This window comes from Narcine bancroftii, chromosome 6 (genome assembly GCF_036971445.1).
Source record: "Narcine bancroftii isolate sNarBan1 chromosome 6, sNarBan1.hap1, whole genome shotgun sequence".
Taxonomy (NCBI): domain Eukaryota; kingdom Metazoa; phylum Chordata; class Chondrichthyes; order Torpediniformes; family Narcinidae; genus Narcine; species Narcine bancroftii.
The window spans coordinates 146,930,100-146,953,234 of NC_091474.1; the positions used below are offsets into that span (position 1 = coordinate 146,930,100).

The window sequence follows — 23,135 nt, forward strand, 5'->3', positions numbered from 1 at the left end:
GCCAAAATGGGATCCACAGACTCTTCTACAGAGGGAGCATGAAGTGCTTGACATAACAGTTGCGTGATCTCCTTTATATTACTGAGATCAAATGCAGGTTGGGTGACTGTTTCACTGAATAACTACACTCTGCTTTTGAGTTTCCTGCAGCCACAACCATTTTAACTCCCTCAAACATTTCTACAGTGATGTGTCTGGCCTGCTAAATTTGAAATTGAGGAACAACACATCATATTCTTCGTAGATAGCCTTAAACCTAATTGCATTAAAATATATATTTCTAATTTTAAGTAGCCCCCCACCCCCATCTGATTCCACTGCTTCCATTTCTTCTATGCACTAATTTTTTCTCTCTCAATCTTTTATTTTTCCCATCTTTTTTACTGTCTATTCATATAACCATATAACTATATAACCATTTACAGAGCAGAAACAGGCCATGTCGGCCTTTCGAGTCAGCACCGGTTCACTAGAACAACTCCACTAGCTCATCTCTAACACCTTCTAACTCTGGGTCCCTCCTTCAACTTCTTTCCCCTTTTATATATCTATATAATTTAACCTTTTTATATTAGTGTTGATAAAGGGTTTTGATCTGAAACATTGGCTGCTAATTTTAACCGTGGATGTTTTCTGACCTGTGAACTCCTCCGGCAATCCTCTGTTTGCTCAACAACTGAGTACCTCATGTAAGCCAGTGCAGGCAGTTCCCTCTATAACTAGATAGATGAGAATGGAATCAAGTCAATATAGTTGTCAAACAGCTATTGATAGTGAATAGATGTGAAAATCCAGGTCAACAATAACAGAGGGTTAAAATCATGTTGATAAAAACAGAGATGGATAAAGTAACCTCAACAGCATTACACAGATTGCCATTAGTGAGTTTTTGCAGGGGTAGAAATCTAATCAGAGGATTTAAATCGATGGTTCTCAACCTTTTTCTTCCACTCACATATCACTTTAAGTAATCCCTATGCCATCGGTGCTCTGTGATTAGTAAGGGATTGCTTAAGGTGGTTTGTGAGTGGGAAAGGAAGGTTGAGAATCGCTGCTCTAGACCCAATTGTTACTGAAATATTTTGCTTGAGAAAAATTGTCATTGGGCCATTTCCTTTGGAGTTATGAAGCCATGCACATAACAAGTCAATTAGGTGCGATTAAAATTGTGGTTTTCAAACATTTTCTTTCCACCCACATACCACCTTAAGTAATCCCTTACTAATCACAGAGCTCTTATGGCATAGGGAATACTTAAAGTGGTATGTGAGTGGAAAGAAAAATGTTGAGAACCACTGATTTAAATTGAGGATTCCTCGAATAATTGAACTTGAGAGGTGATGAACCATTTAGGTTCTGTTTTGCATGAATAGGGTTGAGGGATGAGTATGGGATGGGGAGTGAAACATTAAAGTCTGAAGATGCTGTGATTGTAATAAAAGATATATAACAAATGTTTTGGACCTGAGCCCTTCTTCAAGTTATGAGCAAATCACAGGAAGGCACCTGAATACAAAGGCTGGGTGGGGGGTGGGGTGGGGGGGGGAGGAGGGAAGAAAGGACAGGAGGAGGAGCACAGGCCAACAGGCAAAAGGCCATAATTGGATGGAAGGTGAAAAGTGATCAGGGAGGGTGTGGCTCTGTGAATGTAGAGCTTGAAGAAAGGGGGAAAGATGGAGGGATGGAGAGGGGGTAATAGAAACCAGAGAGGTCTATGTTAATGCCATCTTGTGTGCAGACTGAATCTGAAGTGTTGTTCCTCCAATTTGTGGGTGGTCTCAGTCCGGCAGTGCATGAGACTATGGACAGATATGTCAGCATGAGAACAGGGCAGGGAATTGAAATGGGTGGCCACTGGGAGACCCATGCTATTGCACCAGGTATTGGTAGCCCTGGAGCATATTAAGGTGAACAAATCCCCAGGGCCTGATGAGGTATGTCCTCACACACCTTGAAGAAAGCTAAGGAAGAAATTCTGGAGGGCCTCGCTGAAATATTCATATCATCTTTCATTTTAGTGAGAGGGCCAGAAAACTGGAGGGTGGCCAAGATTTTGTCATTATTTAAAAAGGGCAGCAAAGACAAGCCAAGGAATTTTAGCCGGTGAGCGGGAGTCGGAAAATTTCTGTAGGGGATTTTGAGGGGTAAGATAAACCAACATTTGCATAGTCAGGGACTGATTGGAGGTAGTTAGCATGGTTTTGTGTGTGGCATATCATGTCTCATGAGTTTTTTTGAAGAGGTGACAAAGAAGATTGATGAATATGGGGCAATAGACATTGTATATAAAGAATTTAGCAAGGTCTTTGACAGGGACTCAGTTGGCAGGTCAGTCTGGAAGGTTAAATCACATGGGAGATGGCCAATTGGCTTGAAAATTGACTGAGTGGAAAGAGGCAGAGGGTTGTGGTGGAGGAGTGTTGTTCTGATTGGCAGAATGTGGTGTGCTGCAGGATCACTGCTACATTAACTAATCAGTGTAGTTAACGTGATTTAAAAACATTTGCAGATGACACCAAAATTGGTGGTGTCAAAGAGAGTGAGGAAGGATATTTACATTTATAAGAAGGTGGGCAAAAGAGTGGCAAATGGAATTTAACCCTGATAAGTGTGAGATGTTGCACTTTGGTAAGTCAAACCAGGGCTGGACTTGCACATTGAATGGCAGGGGCCTGGAGAGTGTTGGAGAGCAAGAGATGTTGGTGCACTGGTGCACAGTTCTTTGAAAGAGGCAATTCAGATGGCATGCTGTCCTTCATTGGGAGGGGTACTGAGTGCAAAGGTTATAACCTCACAATTCAGCTGTACAAGTAATTGGTGAGCCTGCACTTAGAGTATTGTGCAATGCTGGTCACCCAGTGATTGGAAGGACATCAACAAATTGGAAGAGGTACAGAGGAGATTCACCAGGACATTGACAAGATTAAAGGCTTGAAGTAGGTGGAGAGGTTCAAAAATCCGGGTCTTTATTCCCTGAAGCACAGGAGGCTGAAGGGAGTCCTTACAGAAATTTATAAAATCACGGAAGCATGGTCGAAGTGAATGGTCTCTCTTTATTCAAGAGTAGATCATTTTAGAACAAGAAGGCATGGGTTTAAGGTGAGAGGAGAGAGATTTAAGATTGAACTGTGGATCAAAGTTTTTTACTCATAGGGTAGTCCATATCCCAATAAGCTGCCTGATGAAATGGTAGAAGCGGGTGTTCAAAGAACATTTTTGTTGATATAATAAAACCTCTGTTATCCAGAATTCAAGCAATTGGCAACAAAGATAAAGACCATATACATGCGTGTAATATTTGAATTTTGTGGACCAATTTTTAGGGTAGAATTTAGGGGGTTGACTATTACATGCATACTATAATGCGGTAACTGCGGTAAGTTCCTGCATCGTTCGTGGTGTCGGGAGCTTGGATGGGTGAGCAGTCGGGGCCTAGGTGAGAGTCCACAGTTGAGGCATTGAGAGTTCCAATGGGTGGGCGGCCTGGTCAGGTGAGAGTCTGTGGTCAGGATGTCAGGAGGTGGGTGGATAGATGGGGCCAAAATTAAGGGGGGGTCAACTTTTACAGATTCTGGGGCCAAAAATAGGGTGTAAACTTCTACATGTTATCAACCATTACATGTCTATATATGGTAGGTAAAAAATACAGAAGTTTGTCGATCTGCAACGCACAATCTCAAGCAACCAGAAAATTCACTTATCTAGCATTTACCAATCCCCAGAGGTGCCGGATACCAGGAGTTTTACCATATATGGATAGGAAGGGGTGAGAAGGATATGAGGTAAATGGGACTACCCCAGCATGCTGTTGGTAGGCATGGCTGAGTCAGCCAATGGGCCTGTTCTGAGCTGAATAATTCTATGACTATTTGACTAACTTTAAAAGGGAAGTGGAAGATTTAATTTTCATAATTTATCTCCGCAGCAATGACACAGGAAGTGATTTGTCATTTAACCATTTTTCCCCAATATAAAAATGACAATTAATTTTCCAAGTTCTAGGAAATATTTCCTTGCTTAGTACGAACACTCTTAATTTTTCCCTTGGAAGTAAAGTATAATTCTTGTAACTCTGCACTAGGTTCCCACCAAGGCCAATACACCCTTCTAAAGGATATATTTAACCAGCAGAAATTTGATGACAAGCTGCTGATGTCACAATCACCATTAGTTTTTCATTCCATATTTATTTAAATATTTTCATATTAATATGCTGGATAGATACACCACCCCTTTTTTCTGTATTTGTCCATGATGTTTTAATAATTTATGTTCCAAGTACCACTTTGTGCTGCTCACCCCAATCCCTTACTAAATTCCTTTGGATTTCAACATTTTCACTTTTTGCAGTATTCCTCTCTTCCCGTTTGACCATTCACTTAGAATCTAAAACCATATTAAATTATGCTTTAACTACACAGCCAAATGTGTATTTTTCTATCATCAGAAAATTTGGATATATGCGATATATCCAATTGCTAATAAATGCAATGAACAGTCAAGGACTGTGCACACCTTTCTATGAAACTCAAAAGTCTGCAGTCGCTGTGATGGTAGTAAAAATGCACTGGAATTGTAGAGGAACTCAGCCGGTCTTTTCAGCATCCATAGGATGCACAGATATATTGCCAACATTTCGGGCCTAAGCCCTTCTTCTAGGAATAAGCAGAATGGGCCAGAAGCAGGAAATTTCAGAAAGTCTCAGAATTCAGACCTAGCTGGTTGGGGGAGGAATCTAGTCCAACAAAGGTGATAATTGGATGTGATTAAGAACGAGGTAAGAATCAATCATGTTTGTGCAAAAGGAGACGGAAGAGAGAGCCAGAGCTGGGGGAAAGTGACTGGGGAAGAAGTGAAGTTGGGGGTGAAAGCCAGAGAAGTTAACATTAATGTCATCTGGTTGGAGGGTGCCCATTCGGAAGATGTGGTGTTGTTCCTCCAATTTGTGGGTAGTCTCAGTCAGGCAGTGCATGAGACCATGGACGGACATGTCAGCAAAGGAAATAGATGGGAAATTGAAATGGGTGGCCACTGGAAGATTCACGCTATTGTAGTGGACAGAGCCAAGGCGCTCATCAAAGCGATCTTCCAGTCTGGGCCCTGACTCTCCTATGTAGAGGAGACCACAACTGGAGCACCTGATGCAGGAGGTGATCCCTGCAGATTCACAAGTGAAATCTTGCTTCACTTGGATGGACTGTTTTGGGCCCTGAATGGTGTTGAGGGAGGAGGTGTGGGCACGTGGACCATCTCCAGCAGTCAAGGGGTAGGTCTCAAGGGGACAATTGGTGGGGAGGAAGAAATGGACAAGGGAATCACAGAGGGACTGTGGAAGGCGGAGAGGGGAATATGTGTTTAGTGGTGGGTTCATGTAGTAGCTGGTGGAAATGGCAGAGAAAGATGTGTTGAATGCGGAGGCTGGTGGTAGGTGAGGACAAGAGGAATCCTGTCTGAGTTGCGTGTGGAGGAAGAGGGGGCCAGGTCAGATTGAGGATAATGGAAGATATGTGGGTGAGTGCTGAGTTGTTGGTGATAGAGGGAAAGCCACATTGTTTGAAGGAGGAGAACATCTCTGATGATCTGGGATGGAAGCCCTCATCCTGGGTGCAGAGGTGACAGAGATGGAGGAATTGAGAGAATAGAATGGGATCTTACAGGGAACAGGATGGGAAGAGGTGTAGTCAAGGTATCTGTGGGAGCTGGTGGGTTTGTAGATGTCTGTTGAGAATTTGTCCCCTGAGATGGAGGCAGAGAGAGGTCGAGAAAAGGGAGAGTGTTGCTAGAGATGGACCAAATGAATTTGAGGTTGGGGTTGAAGTTGGCATCATCATGGGTACATGAGGCAGCACTAAATTAGTCATCAGTGTAATGGAGGAAGAGTTGAGGAGCCTTACCAGTGTAGGCTTGTAGCATGGATTGGTCCACATTGCCAACAAAAAGCCAGGCATAGCAGGGGCCCATGCTATGGGGTACCCCTTTAACCTGAAGAAAGTGGGATGAGTCAAAGGAGAAATTATTGAGAATGAGGACAAGATCTTCAAGCTGGAGGAGGGTGGTGGTGGAGGGGGACTTGTTGGGTCTATTGTCCAGAAGGAAACAAAAGGCTTTGAGGCCTTCAGTATGAGGGATGGAGATGTATAGAGATTAGATATCCACGGTAAACATGAGGCGATCGAGATCAGGGAACTGGAAGTGGTTGAAATTGTGGAGGGCGTGTGAAGAGGGACATAATTTGGGTAACTTGCCATTCCACCTTTTATATTTTCTGTTTTTGCTTTTCAGCCAATTTCCTTGCCAATTCACATATTTGCCTTCAATTCTTATCTTTAGTTCACAGTCTTCTCTGAAGAACTTTTTAAAATAGCTCCTCCCACCCCATATAAATAATATCCACATTGATTCTGTTGTCTATGACCCAAGGCACCTCTCCAAACACAAAATTCAATTACATTCATCAGCCATGACTCAGCTTTACAAATCCATGCAGACACACATTGAGCCAACAACAAAAATAAACCCTCAAATGCATAAGGGAAACTCGTATGATTGTCTTTCCAAGCTTGAGATCATAAATCAGGTCAGTAAAGTGTATTGTATGTGAGGTGGGAGTATGTTGAATTAAAGTGAATGCAATCTACTGCCTTGTCTGATGGTTATCTGTGGTAATAATAAATATATTCTATTGTTTACAACCCAAACCACCATCTGAAAGAGTGTTCAATCTTCCGTTATCTGAGGTCCAGGAAGTCACAAGAGAGCTTGTGTCAAATCTCATAAAATAAATACAGCAACAAGCATTTTTAGTCATTCCCTGACTAAATGCAATGCGACACATTGTGCATGAAAAGGTCACTTTTAATTTCATGGGAAGAAGGGTTTGCAAATGGGAATGATCATTATTCCTGTGCATGGGGGAAAAAGTCTGGCTAAGTTCAAGATCATAACAGCAGTTTTAAAATGTTTAGAAACTTTGAGAAAAGATAGATTAGACAAGAATGCAGAGCAGGCAAGAAATGGTTCAGCCTCATATTAAGGAATGAAATCTAAATGGAAACCTCCTGGTGATTCATAATCAGACTTTTTTTTAAATTGAATTCCATTTCAGCAAATAAGAGTTGATCACAATGTTGCTTAATTAAAAATAATTTACTGATGATTTAACCTCTCAAAATGGGGACATTTAGCACACAATTTTCACACAGTCAACCTTTATTTCTTTTGGACATGTGTTGCAGAATTAAAAACAAGGCAAGAATTGAAGACAGGCTAAGGTGAGAATGCAGGCAAATTGAACTCTGAAGAATACCTGGATTCGGATGATAAAATAAAATTGATATTGAGTCATGGTGTAATGGAAGACATAATAAAATAAATATAGCAGGCTTCAGAAATTCAAGCTTCCAGGAAAGAATAATTGGGAAATGAAACTTTGGTATGAAGACTATAAAAGAAATTGATGTTCTCTTCCATTTTCTAATATTTGAGTTTCTAAATTTGACTGTCTCTTTTCTGCATGGGGAGACACCCAAATTGTGCAGCTAGATGAAGTTTCATGGTGAATTAAGTAGTGGCTGCAGCCTTGGCATTTGAAAGGGAATGTTGCTGCTCACAACACCGTGGAAAGAAAATTTAGGAGTGTGTTTGGAGGGGGAAAAATCTGGAACGGAGTACGGAGAATATACTGGTTTAAAGTTCATATCTCAGCAAACAAATTGTCATGCTGGAACTGGATTGTAATGAATCCAGTGTGTAGACTGCCCTATTTACCAAGCTCGTGCTAATTTGGTGAACAGTAGGCGCTGGTGGGATTTGGAGGGATCAACGTGGTGTGAGGGGGAAGGGATGCTGGGAGCACTAACTCTGAAATGAAAAACAAAGCACAGCTGTAGACTAACAAGAACATTGAGAATAGTTGGAAGAGATTCAAAGAGGCCACCTAGGTTCCTTTGAAGTCACACAGTAGATGTTGAAGGCTGAAGAAGGGTATTCAGAGGGCACTCAAGGTGAAGTCTCCTCTGGCAGTAAGAGCTCACAGTAGAAATGACTGCCAGAAGATTAGCCTCAGACTATGCTGTGACCCAAAGAAAACTTTAAGCACCTAGTCTCACCCCTCACAGCACTTCATACAGATGCTTCCCACCACTTGGTAATGATCATTGCTCCTTGCTTCACCTCGTCAGTCACACACCATGATGGCAATCCCCATTTTCCCCTTCATCACAACCTGCACAGGGCACACAGCTTTCTGACCATGAAAGCACATTCTCTGTATGCTCAAAAATGCTTTTCTTGCAGGACTAGAGAACTCATGAGCTCCGCCAAGAGAAAGCAGCTCAGCCATTTCACATTCGGAATCAGAATTTATTGTCATGAACATGTCACAAAATTCTTTTTTTTTTTTACGGTAGCATAATAGTGAAAACATTTATATAAACCACCATATAAAATAAATAAAAATAGTGCAAGAAAAAAGTCAAAGTCAGGCAGTATCTCTGATTCATTGTTCATTCAGGAATCTGATGGTGGAGGGAAAGAAGCATTTTTAGTCATTCCCTGAGCTATGCAATGAGACACATTGTGCATGAAAAGATCACTCTTAATTTCATAGGGAGAAGGGTTTGCAAATGGGAATGATCATTATTGCTGTGCATGGGGAAAAAAGTGCTTGTCTTCAGGCTGCTCTACCTTTTTCCTGATGGTAGCAGAGTGAAGAGGGCAGTGGGGATCCTTGAAAATAGAAGCTGCTTTCTTAGCCACTGTGAGCAAAAACAATCAGCCCAGGAGCAAAGCACAAGCTTGAGTCAACAGTGACTGACTTGTGCTGGAAGATATGCCAGGCCTGGTGTCTTCACACCCTTGCCCTGTTATTTCCAGCATCCTTCTGCCCTTCCCTCTTTGCTTACTGGAGGGCAAAGTTACATAATAGCTCTGGTGCCAATGACTTGCCAATATCAAGGACTAAAGGCGGGCAATAAACATGCATTGGGAAACATGGAAAACATTGATAAATGTGAACAACTACGGGTTTCATTTTAAAATGTTAGGAGCTACTGGTGTGGATATTTCTGCTCACTTCCCCAGGATCCAACACTTATTTTTAAGCATTTTATAATCTGTTAGTAGATGGTTGAATTCTGCCCCTATGTAAAATTGACTGAAAGTGAAGAGTATTTGAATTCCAGCCAGCTGTTGGGCTGTTCTAGTCCTGTTGAAGGAGAAATCCCTGTCATTTCTTTTCAGAAGCATATCGTCTTGGTGTATACTTTCAAGAATTTTGAAACAATAATGATAAAATCTACAACCTTACTCCAGTTTCAGAAAACTGGAGTTCTGGAAATTCAATCTGTTGATGTTAAAATATAACAATTCATATCAAAAGCCAGTATCAAGTTCACAGGTAGTTTCCTGTGCTGATGAATGATCTTTAACCTGGAACATAAAGTCTGATTCTCTATCCATAGATGCTGACTGACATGTTGAGTATTTCCAGTATATCAATTTTATATATAATCAGTCAACTGATCATCTCTTTCTAATTTTATATCCCAATTTCACCATCCCAATCTATATTCTTGATAGACTTAACACAAATCTCTATTCAACTTTTTGAACATTTGTTCAGCAAATGTGCATGTCACTACAAGCCTGGTATTTGTACCCTTCTCTAACATCTTCTTCAAGTCATTGAACAGTTGAGCACATTGGTGAGCCAGGAGTTACATGCAGACCAGGTGAGGTAACAGTAGTGTTTACATTCCTGAACTAGGTTCATGTCCAAAATCTGTTGTAAATGTTTCTCAGGATTATCAAGGGAGATCATGTTTTACAGTTAGATGTGGTATTAGTTTCCAAGCAACATGGAATCCCACCTTGAAGATGAACCTCTTTCTATCCTCTGTATGGACGTAGGTTTTCATTATGCTTTTAACTACAGAGTTCTACTTTAAATAGATTATTTTTCAAAGTAAATACCTTTACTAACTCTTGATGGCATAAGTTTTAAAGAGAAAAGACAGTATATTTTTCCCTAATTCTTAATAAAAATAGTAGGAGAGGAGGGATAATTAAATGCAAATATAAAATTATTTTCCACGTTGAAAACACGTACATAGATATAGATATATCTATAAGGATACCTATATTTATAATGCTACCAATGACAAGATCATACAAGAATTGCCACCCAAGTGAGGAATAAGTTTCCATGGATCAGTTCGTGGATCAGGAGGAAAATAGAAAAAAACTCCAAGAATTTTTTGTGTCAGTTATTTATCTGCAACAGGCAAGGAACAGACATATCTATCCATCTGAAATATCTCTGCTCCTAATTGGAATGGAATCTTCAAACAAATTCTCATTGTCAGAATAATGAAAGTGTAACGGCTACTACATTAGAGCTACTGAAATAATACAAAAACACATGCCAGAGTAGTCAACTGCAGACTGATTTATTCAGGGTTTACAGGCTTCTTTTATATACTTCATGTCCCGGGCTCCACGAGACAAGTTGGGATATCACAATGAGATTGCTGCCGATCCACGGGACTGGCAGGTTTAAATTTAGCCTTGTAAGTGTCCCGCACCTTTCGGCAGGAGACTAAACAGCTCAACGTGCCGTTCCTCGGCACTCGGTATCTCTTGCGTGCGGTCCAGGTGAGTAGGCAGACGTTCGGATATTGGTTCCACGTGCCCACAGAACCGTGCCAGCGACAGTTCACATTCCTGCACTGTGCGCCTGCTCGGCCCACTACACGACCACTACAAAAGCAACATTTCTAAGGCCCAGAGTTATCCACTAGATACTTGGTTTCAGTGACATACTTTTACACAGTTTTAATTGGAAAGCATAACCCAGAGAACCTTTGACCACAGAAGACCAGGACGAAACAAAATTGGAAGAGTAAAATGGAAAAATGTAAAGTAAATGTAAAGTAATATCTATATTAATTAACTTTAGGATCAATTGAAATTATTTTATAAAAAAATAAATTAGCTAAAATTGTTATATTCATAATTTTTGCATCCTTGTAAACCATTAATTTTTAAAATCTATTATTCACACACCTCTTGAGCCAATTAACATTCTGATATCAAATATAGATTTTATCTTCTTTTCAGATTCATTTATATGGAAATGTATCTGTTCCATACCATTTTCATATTTTCATGAGATTACTAAACCATTTAATATATTAAATCTGTTGATGTTAAATAATAATTATTCCAAAAATGTATTTGCCCCCAGTTGGCCGAAAGTTTCATAAAATTGTAGCCTGCATCATCTTAGAATTTAGTGAGATTAAATTTTATTTAACTCTGATGATTTCTAATACTAATTGGAATTTATACTTTCCAATATATTATGAATACTTATCAAAACTTTCCTTCTGTGATTTTAGTAGGCATGATAACCAGTTCAATGTGTTTTCTTGAAATAAACAAAGGAATTTGTTATGAACACATTGCTATAAATAATGTATCCAAAAAAATCTCCAGGCTAGTCTATACAGGATCAAAAAGAACACCGAACATGTTGCAGATTCTCCACTCAAGGCATTGAACTTAACAGAAATAGTCAAAATGTTACCATTTTAACTTGGATGTTAAGTTGTTTTCTGGATGATTTCATGTGGCAGTGCTTTCTTTTAATTCATAAATAAACTGTACCAACAGCAGAAGTTTTATGATTGATACCTTCTTAAATGCTTCTTTAAACAATAATGCAACAAGGTTAAAATGAGCTCATACCATTTTAGTATATTCTGATACAACAGCTTTCCCAAGGACTTTTTTTATAAATGCACATTTAAAATCTATTTTATTCATTGAAAATATTTTGAAATTGGTGGAAGAAAATTGGCAGGGGTTCGTATTCAGAAATACCTCTGAAAGCTTTTAAATGAGAGAAAACTTACAAGAATTAATTATCTTTGTAACTCAGATGAAATAACATCTTCAGTAAAAAAAGACTCATGCATATTAAAGATGATTCTACTATCCAACCATCCATTTATCTTAATATTTAATAAGAAATGAGAAAGTGAAAGTAGATTCATAAGTGAGAACCAAATTTTAAATTTCTATACCTGATAGTGTAGCATTCGCTCTACAGGGGCTTGGAGAAGAACGACATGAACACCAAAGCCTTGAAGTCAAGACTGGTTCATTGCACTGGACGTCACATTTATATGGGACTCAGGTGCTGATATCAGGGCACCGTGCTATCGGAGCGCCGGCCTGAAATTGGCCAGCATTCTGCCACAGCTTGCTGTTTCCCTGCCGTGCAGGAGGTCACCTGGGAAGCTGGTGTCACCTTCAGGTCCGTACAGTTGCTGCATTTGATGGCCATTTTGTGGGCCAGTCTGTGTCTCCATGCGCGGGCCGCTCCAATAACACCTACAAAAGAGAAAATTGGAATTGCTAATGTTTTTAAGGAACTCAAGAATCATCATTGAGAAATTTATCCTTGGCCAATCATCTTTCTATGTTGTAACAGATGCAAATCAGTACCAGACCACCAAAGGGCTGCATACTGAGCCCCCTGTTTTACTCGTTTCACACCTATGACTGCGTGGCTCGGTACGACAACACCATCCACAAATTTGCCACAATAATGTGTTGTATTAAAAGGGGTGATGAGTCAGCATACAGGAAGAAGATTGAAAACTTGGCTGAATGCTGCATCAACAACATCCTCACACTTAATGTCACCAAAACCATGGAGCTGATTGTTGACTTCAGGAAGGGAAAACCAGAGGTTTACGATCCAGCAATTATTGGGGGATCAGAGGTGGAGAGGGTGACAAAATTTAAATTCCTGAGAGTTACTATATCAGACTCAACACACTAATGGCATCATGAAGAAAGCATGTCAGCATCTGTACTTCCTCAGGAGTTTGCAGAGGTTTGGTGTGACATCAAAACCTTGGCGAACTTCTAAAGATGTGTAGTGGAAAGTGTGCTGACTGGCTGCATCACAGCCGGGTATGGGGACACCAATACCCCTGAGCTGAAATCCCTGCAAAAAGTAATGGCCTAGAAGCATCACAGGAAAACTCTCCCCACCATTGAGAACATTGATACGGAACACTACCATCAGAGAGCGGTAGCAATCATCATGGATCCACACCACCCAGGACATGCTCTGTGCTTGCTGCTGACATCAGGAAAGAGGTATAGGTGCCACAAGACTGGCACCACCAGATTCAGGAACAGTTGCTATATCTCCACTATCAGACTCCTACACAACAAACTCAGAGACTCATTTAAGGACTTTATTTGCAAATTATTTATTATTGAATATTTATTTTCTGTATTGCACAGTTTGCTTGCACTTTTTTCTTTGTTTACATTTCTCTCTTTTGTATATTTTTTTTGAGTAGAGTTTTTTTGTACTACCAATAAGCAGAATTCTGCTTGTAGGAATAAAGGATCTCAGGGTTGTATGTGATGTCATGTATGTTGTCTGACAATAAATCTGAAATTTGATTATCTTGGATATATGTTTCTGATTGTGGACACACCTCCAAGAGAAACATTTCTCCTTACACAGGCTATTCTTTGCCATTCTAATCTGTTGTAATTTTGAACTCCCACCTTACTCCCTTAAACTTTATAGAGAACAATCTCATTTTCCCAAATCTTTCTATCCTGGTAAATCTCATCTCAAATCTGGTCAACCTTCCTAAAATCTGATGCCCAGAAATTCCATGCAGTACACCAGCTGAGACCTCATTAGTCATTTTTGGTTTGATTTCATTCAATTCCCTGTCCTTCATGTAACTGATATTTTCAAACTGTCACCTTAATTCACCTGTCAGTTTCAAAGATTTCTGATTGAGCACCCACAGGACTATATTCTTGCAAACCCCCAAACTCAGAACTCTATCAATTAGCAAAAACCCAAACTCCAAAGTACCAAAAACATTAATAATGCAATAAAAAGTTTTTTCTCTACTGAAGTAATTCCAGTTTGTTTCTTGACATTTAGCTAGATGGAGTATTAATAGTTCTTATCAATGTTAATTTAAATTAAGAAGGTAAAATCAATGCTAATGTATTTTATTACATTGAGGCAATTTTTTTGAATTTAATTATTATTGATTTGCAATGGAAATACATTGAAGCAGAATTTCTGTCTTGACCCTCTTGCTGCCTCTCATTCTGGTAGTTGTGTCCTGAATTTTAAATTGATCTCTATGAAGTGCTGGTATTAAGGAGCTTATTAAACTCCAACTCCTCAGGGAGAATTAAAATGTTTCCAGACACAAAAACAATAAATTCCAAATGTAAAAGATTCAAGATAACTATGCAATAGTCTGTGAATCTGAAAAACTTATCACAAGAGAAATCAATGAGGCAACAGATTATCATCTCATTTACATTATCAATTAAATAACTCAAAACAGGTGAAATGTTCCAATGTTGGAGAACCAGTGGGGCAAATTAAAATGGATTTACATTAAAATAACCATGAAGCTATCAGTAATTTATGTAACCAAACATAATCCACAGCTAAATGCCATATTTTGTTGACATATCCCATCTTTAATGTGCAGATTTGTACCATTTAAGCAACAGCCATCAAAGCAAACAGCTTTCATTCCATTCATCACCACATTTTGTGATCTCCCAAAAGGTTGCTGGATGCTGGAATTCCCTGGCGTGTGATAAATCTTAAGACTATCAAATGTTTCTGTGCAAATAATTATCACCATACCTTCAATGTTTTCTGTGCTACAATCAGCAAAATAATAAGTTGCAACTTATTGTTTGAGTGTGAGTTTCAGTAGTTCTTATTCAGATCGCTAGATGGAGCATCATTCATGACAGAGTTTTCCAAATTGAAGGAATGTTGAAACCCAAACAAACCACTTTAAGAGAGTTCATTAGATAGGATGCCAATGAATCCTTGAATCAGTCAGATTAATGTTGTTCGACTCTTGAGAAGGTCAAAGTAGTTGCTGTGTTAAAGCGAAGGTTTAAAAACACCTTAAAATTCCAAAATGTATTAGGAATAAATTAATTTCCAGGATTGTTATTTGAAGACAAAATGTAGGCAAGTATAAGTACATAGAAGGGAAAAAAAATGATATTGAAAAAAATTAAGAGACTCTGGGATCTTGTGGATTCAATGTTCATTGATTTTTATTGGTGGCTATTCTGAACAGAGTCCATTAAACCTGAAAGCAAAAATAATTGCTGTGCCTTGATGCCATTTATGAAGCAAGTATGGCTTTGCAAGACATCAAAACCTAGGTGTTTCACAGGAATGGAATCCAACACATTTTTTGTGGAAGTAGTGTGGTCATTGATAGAGTTCATTCCTGGACTGTGAAGTTGAGAAGATAATCAGAATTTGGTGCCAATGCGGAGAGGTACTTATACTATCAAAATTTGTTCTGGCTCATGTAAACATAAGGCAGAAGGTATTTATAACATGCTGCACTTTTCATGGCTTAGTGCCAGCCAGTCTTTAATTAAAAATCTTTTTATAACAGACTAGAAAACAAAAATATAAATAATGCAGATATTTTTGACAGAGCATGTTCAAATGAAAATGTAGGAGGTGAAATGGCTCAACCTTGAATCTCTCTGTCTCTGTGATAGAAAGCAAATAGATTTTGGTATGAGAGAGGGGAGATGTACCTGAACAGTTTATCAGGCCCTGGTCACCCTTTTCAGGGAAACACAAAAATACTGGAGGAACTCAGCAAGTCTCGCAGCATCTGTAGGAGGTAAAGATATAGAAGTGGTGTTTTGGAATGGAGCTCTTCTTCAAGGTATGTGCAAAAAGCACGCAGGCATCTATATTAAAGGGCAGGAGAGAAAAATAAAAGGTTGGCTGGTGGGGGAGCACAGGTCAACAGACAAAAGTTTTAATTGAAAATGGCAAGGAGAACAGGAGAGAGGAAAGGTGAGAATTGATTGGGGTAAGGGAATTGACTGGAAGAAACAAGAAAGAAAGAAAAAAAGAAGAAAAAGAGAAACAGAGCTAGAAGAAAGGTGGCATAAGGATAGAAAGTGGTGGGGGCTAATGGAAACTTGAGCAGAATATGTTCATACTATCTGGTTGGAGGGTGTTCAGCTGGAATATAATGTGCCATTTCTCAAATTTGTGGATGGTCTCAGTCTGGCAGTGCACGAGACCATAGACAGACATGTCGGCAAGGCAATGGGACGGGGAATTGAAATGGGCAGCTACTGGGAGATCACTGCTATTGCTCTGGAGAGAGCCAAGGTGCTCAATGAAGTGATCTACCAGTCTGCGTCCAGTCTCTCCAATATAGAGGGGACAACGGGAGCACCCCTGCAGATTCACAAGTGGAGTGCAGCACCTCTTGCAATCGCAAAGGTAGGTGCCAAGCCAAGGATATAATTGGTGGGAAGGGAGGAGTGGCCAAGGGAGTCATGGATTCTCACCTTTCCTTTCTCCCGTCTTCCTATCCATATCCAATTAACACTTATTGTCTAACTCTTCGCCCACCCACATTCAATGGTTACATGATATCATGTCTTATCCAAGTTTGGAAACATCAAAGAGGTAAAGTTTGAATTTGATAAGATATGGGGCCCAATCATGGATTATTATCACAACTTATACAAATTAACCTTGTTTAGATGGAGGGGCTGGATTTTTTTTTGGGGGGGGGGTCGCTTTTTTTTTCTTTTATTAGTAGAGATAAACTAGGTAAAGATGGGTTTACTGTGGACCATTAATATTGATCATATCACAGAATAAGATGAAAATACCTGAGAAGGATAAAATCCCTTCTTTTTATTTATCAGGGAATCTTAATTATATCTTGTCTATGTTTTATTCTGGAACTGATTAACTGTTTTATTCTGGAACGGATTAACTGTTAACTCAATATAATCATAGAAATCATTGTTTTGAATGGGATAGGTTAAGTAAATAATTATGGTTACTTTTGATCTACAGTTTTCATGTGATGTGTATATATGATTTGATTTATATTATTAATTAGAAGACCAAGTTTAAAGCTTTTTTCTATTAATCTCAATAAAAATAGTTTAAAAAAAGAAAGAAAACTTATTGTCTGTTGGTCTGTGTTCCTCCCTTTCCTTCTTTCATCCCAGCTATTTAATTCAGATGTCTGCCTTCTTTTTATTCATACTTTGAAGAAGGTCTCAAGCCCAAAACATCAGTTATATTTATTTACCTCCCATGGACAGCATGAGACCTGCTGAGTTCCTCAAGCATTTCTGTTCTTTTACTGCAATCACAGTATCCGCATACTTTTGTGTTTCACTTTTTACAAAGAGACATGGGATCAGATAAATGCTGGTCAAAACAAATGAGAAACACAAGATAAATCTACAAAAAAAGGATCCTTTTGAACAGGTAAAAAGTAGTTGCCATCCTGAAGAATAAACATAACAAATATCAGAAAAACAGTTAGAGTACTAACAATGTCTCCCTGAACTAGAGGTCATCCAATGTTGGAGGGGTGTCCTTGTTTCAGGATGATGTCATTGGTGAGATGGTGTAAGGAGGATCAAGTCCTGCCAAACATGTTGACTACCGAGTGTCAGCGTAAGGGAGATTTTGAATTGGAAGTACACTGAGGCAGGTAGGGAGATTATGATGGTTCACTCTGGAAGAAACAAGCTCCATTTAGAATACCAAGTTGCTAGAGTTAAAATCTTTTATATATCATCTGGACCACAAGTATATTGGAAAATTGGTAAATTAATTACTGAGGTAATGCTGTGGTTAAAGAGATGGTGTGGAGAAGGTGAATATATTTTTCACTGGGTGCTATACAATTCTCAGACAAGGAAAACCTCTCCTATTGGAATAGGGTCCATATGACTGAAAGGAATAAAAATCTGTAAATACTGGAAATCTGAAACAAAAACCGTAAAGGTCATAGTGTACTTATTTCAGAGAAAGGGGAGAGACACCTACCCTCAACCTGATGACTATCTTTTAGTGGGGCTGCACCAAACTATGATTGTAAAATTACACTGGACAACATACGTTTCAAAAGGTTTTATTCCTGAAAAGAAATTGGGAATTATGAGACAACTTCAAGCTGGACAAAAAGATAACTTCAGATTTGCTGCATCACGTGGAAAGTTAAAGAATCATTAAATGAACTTTTATTGCCACAAATGTAACGAGATGTATCACAGGTGTTGTGACATTGACAAGACATTTCTGCTGTATTGAATCTTCCTGAAGAAAATGAATGCTATTGTTGAGTACACTCACTATACTATTGACTGAAGAACATGTGCATCAAATATGCATTCAATCTATATCAATGTAATGCAGAGCATCTGTATATGTGAACTGCTTTTATAGTCTGTCTGCATCTATCCTGACTAAGCATGCCCAGGCCTAAGACAACATTTGCATCGAACCTTTAGAGTGCATGCCCAGGCATGCTTGGACTGACCAAAGCACCTTGCTTCATGGGCAATATTCCAGTAGGCTTAAAATATGACAAGGTATCACAAAAGAGATTATATATATAAAAAATGGCATGTGATAGGAAATTCTTAAGATGATTTTCATAATCAGCAACTCAAAATCAGGAAACAAAATCTTCATTGTTCAGTGTTATGTAAACAGTACGTCTCACTCTGTGCTGAGGTTCCATTTATTCACAGTGTTGTGAGAGACAGGCCTGGCTTCCTTGCCACACGGTGTCCCATTCAGTTCGACTTTGCCACAAAACCTGTCATTTGTGGAGAAGTTTACTCAGAAAGACATCTTTTAACACAAATTCAGCAGACTGTAGCTAGCACGGGATGTACTACAGGGACCGATCCTGTGAGATGATTTCCTGAGTAGAATGCCTTATTGCCAAAACCCACTAACAAGCCCCAGACCTCATGTGGCTGATAGAGAGAAGCTCTCATCTTCAGATCCTTCCTGCATGGGTCAGAGACTCATTGGCCTCAAAAAGCTACAATTCTGATGAGATGATCGCCCACCTCCTTGTGCACTATCCACTTGGCAAGAAAATCTGGAAAAGAATGTTGTTGTTCTTGTGAAGATTCATCCTGGATAACTGGCCAATAAATGAATCTCTCTGATGTCCAGGCTGTTTCTAAGAGCAGACTGATACAAACATCAACTGCTGCTGGAAGCTCATTTAACTTAGTGAAAGATTCTCTTTGATCTGCTTGAAGCTTGTTGGTCTTCCGATATAAGGAAATGTCTGTAAGTGAATGTTGCTGACTGGCACACTTCAAAATGCAAGAGTACATGTGGATGTACAAGCTTAATTCATCCATGACAAGGGCATTGAATTGAATTTCTTATTGTCACGTCCTGAGATATAGTAAAACACTTTACTTAATGAGATATCCAGGCATCAACTCATACAGCAGCGAATGCAATAGTAATAAATAAATAATAGGAAGTAGTCTTAGAATCAAATAGTGCAACATGTGGAGAAAAAAAAGCAGTGGAGCTTATAGAAAAAATGCAAGGTATCATCTTGTCAATGAAAGAAACATTTATGAATCTGATAACAGCAATAAAGAAAATGTTGTTGAATCTTTTGCTTTACGTTTTAAACTTCTGGTCAATGTGAAGTCAGCATAGAACAAGTTCATGTGCTGAAGCATGCTGAGGTTAAGAAAGAGGAAATGCTAGATCACCTTAAGGAGTGGATGTGATATACTCCAGGTAATGACAGGATGAGAGGGAAGACATTGCTGGGATGTTGGCAATCATCTTTGCACCCTCCCTGCCACAGGGGAAATACTGGAGAATTAGAAAATGGCAAATGTGGTCCCCTTGTTTGAAACCAGTAATAGGGAGACTTTTGGTAATTATGGAGAGACAGTCTTACACCAGAGGTGGGCAAACTATTTGAAAGGATTCTTAGGGACAGGATTTACAAGTATTTAGAGGTCTAGACTTTTCAGGATAAGTTAGTGTGGCTTTTGTGGTGGGTAACTCACGAAACTGAGTTTTTCAGGAAGTTACAAAAGAAGTTGATGATGGTAGGCCAGTAGATTTGGTGTATATGGATTTTAGTAAGGCATTTAACAAGGTTTCCCATTGTAGACCTATTCAAAAAGTCATGAGGTATGGGATCAATGGAACCTTGGCTGTGTGGATTCAGAATTGGCTTGTCTGCAGAAAACAGAGGGTCGTAGCAAATGGAACATATTCTGCATAGAGGTCAGGGACCAGTAGAGTTCTGCAGGGATCTGTTCTGGGACTCCTACTCTTTGTGGTTTTTATAAATGATCTGGATGGAGAAGCAGAGGGATGGGTCAGTAAGTTTTCAGATGATGAGAATATTGGAGGTGTTGTGGATAGTTTAGAAGAATGTTGGAGGCTACAACAGTATATAGGTAGGATGCAGAGTTGGGTAGAAAAGTGGCAGATGGAGTTCAATTTGGATAAGTGTGAGAAGATGCAGTTTGGAAGGTGAAACAAAGGCAGAGTACATGGTTAATGACGGGACGGGATTCTTAAGTGTGTGGAAGGATGGAGTGACCGGGGGGGGGGGGGGGGGGGACAAATCTATAGATTTCTCAAGGTTGCAGCACAGTTTGAAAGAGTAGTTAGGAAGGCTTATTGAATGCTGTCTTTCATTAGTCGGGAGATTGAGCTCGAGTCATGAGGAAATGTTGAAGCTCTATAAACCTCTTATTGGACCACACTTGGAATATTGTGTTCAGCTCTGGAGGTGGAAGCTATGGAGAGGATGCAGAGGAGATTTATGAGGAAAATGCTTGAATTGTAAAATGTGTCTTCTGAGGCAAAGTTAGCAGAGCTAGGACTTTTCTCTTTGGAGCGAAGAGGATCTACACAATTATCAGAGGCCTAGATGGCATGGACAACCAGCACCTTAGAGGACATTGTACAAGATGATGGGAGGGAAGTTCAGGGGAGATGTCAAGGGTAAGATTTTTTGGCCGAGATTAATGGATGCTTGAAATGCATTGCCATGGGTGGTGGTAGAGGCGGGTACAATATGGACATTTAAGACTCTTAGACAGGTACATGGATACAAGAAAAATAAAGTGTGTTATGGGTGTAAGGTAGGAAAGGTTTAGTTTGTTAGGCAGGTTTCTATCAGTCAGCACAACATTGTGGGCCACAGGGCCTACACTGTTCTACATTCTATATATTTTCTGTCCAACAGAATGAGGGTGAAGAGAGTGTGTCCCAGGTGGGATGAATCCTTTAATATGTTAGCAGCTTTCCCAAGATAGTAGGAGGTGTAGGCAGAATTGATGGAGGGGAGGATGGCCTGAGCTGTGTTATCAACTCTGTGTAGGTTTTTTTCCACTGTGTTGGGTTCAGTAGTAATTTGGGGAAGGACCAAAACTGCTCCTGAACACAAATGGACTGGGCCCTTTCCTTCCATGTTCCTTCTATCCCATTAAGGAGGAAACTTGTGGCATTGATACATTGCAAGTAGATGTATTGAAATGATGGTAGAGAGATATGCATCAATTTTATTACTGTATATATGAATTAAAATATTTAATTTAAAAAAAATGAAAAGGAAATGTCTAAACTAATGGCCAAAATGGATGCTTTTGGCACTGCAGGTTAAAGGAAATATCAAATGTTTAATGCAGGTGAATGAAAGGGTATCTGTGAGTAAAGTACTGGAGCAGAAAAATATTTGGAGTGCATGGTCCAAATATTCCTGCACACAAACTCAAAGCAAAATGAACAAACTGACTGCGTTGCAAGTACTAAATCAACAATGAGGTAGGACAGGGTGGTAATCACATAAAATTTTAAATTACTCACAACTGGTTGCAAGATTTTCAGGATTGAGGATTAAATATACTGATTTAGAGCTACATGAAAGGTAGGGGAAAAAGTGAGAGGATAAAAGTACACATAATTATAAGTTTATACACATCATGTGCAGGTCAAGGAACTCTATTGATAAATTTTAAAATGATAAAGAACTGAGACTGTGGGAGATGTGAATAAGCTGTAAAGTAGCAGAATGCATCAGTTAGACATGCACGCAGTAAAGATAGGATTGTTTGGAGCTATGAATTGAAAAAAAAAACCAGACCCAGTAATTTTGTATATTTTCTGAGAATTTGTATATTTCCTGAATGATGAATGTGCATGGGATTGACTCCTGCCGAGTGCCTTTGATTCAAAAAGAGTGCAGGTCGTAGTTGATTTAGTTGTGCCTAATGAGCTAGATTTAGTTAAATGCCAGTGACTGTGTGGACATTTATCCAAGATCATAATGGAATTAATATTTCATTGCCTAGGTTGCTGGCCACTAGGTTCCAACATAGCAGTTTGTACCACAGAAGATACACTGGGAGCCAGATACACCAGAATATGGCTTGGATAACTGGTGAGGCCCCATCTTCAGGTTCACAGATATTAAATCAAATTAAACTATTTCTTATCTTGTGTATTGAAATACAGTGAAAAATGTTGTTTTGTATGTTATCTAGGCAAGTCATTATCATTAGACATCATAAAACAGCATGTTCAAAGCCACTCCTGATCTGTTTTTTTTTAAGTTTTAAAAATCTTTCTTTCATTATGTAACTTAAAATACATGTAAGCTTACAAACAAATCAATGTTTAAACTAAATTACAAATGAAATCAAAAACTACTTCAGGTAACCAATTTCTCCTATTTAAGGCAATCACTATACTTGGCTCAGCAACAGATGTCGAGCTTGAGAAGTGGGAAATCAGTGCTGACACATTGGACTCAATGAGGAGTCCATCAGGTGTCCTGACATTGATGGAATGCTACACATTTTTTGGCCTACTTTTGGGCATTACCCAGCCTGTAGGGGCCATAAGTGCGTTGCTTGCCTTTGTTGGATTGGTGTCAGTGGTGTCCTGGGGTCTGAGGGCTGCTGTGTCTGGTTGCTGCCATTGTTTCAGCGGCTGTTCCCATTGGCAGTGCCCCTTTCCAGTGCCATGTTGCATCCACGGATGCGCTATTCTCTTTGGACATTTGGCTTACGTGTGGGGGTTTCCCGTACTGGGGATGGTTGGTACATGAATGGGAGTTTGGGTGTGATTCCTCAAAGTTTATTAGCCCGTTGACTGGGGTGACGGGTTAATGACTAGGAGGGTGAGTAAGGCTCAAATATTTTTTGTTGACTGTTACTATGGTTGTCATAACAACAGTTGT

At 39.4% G+C, this 23,135-nt stretch overlaps 1 long non-coding RNA gene across 1 annotated transcript; it reads right to left on the reverse strand.

The window, feature by feature from the left end:
* Positions 1–643: 643 nt before the first annotated feature.
* Positions 644–23,074, reverse strand: LOC138736575 (uncharacterized). Its single transcript, XR_011340406.1, has 3 exons — positions 22,811–23,074; positions 12,087–12,396; positions 644–719 (listed from the first exon to the last, which is right to left on the reverse strand). It is a non-coding gene; the product is annotated as an uncharacterized lncRNA (long non-coding RNA).
* Between the last annotated feature and the right edge of the window lie 61 nt (positions 23,075–23,135).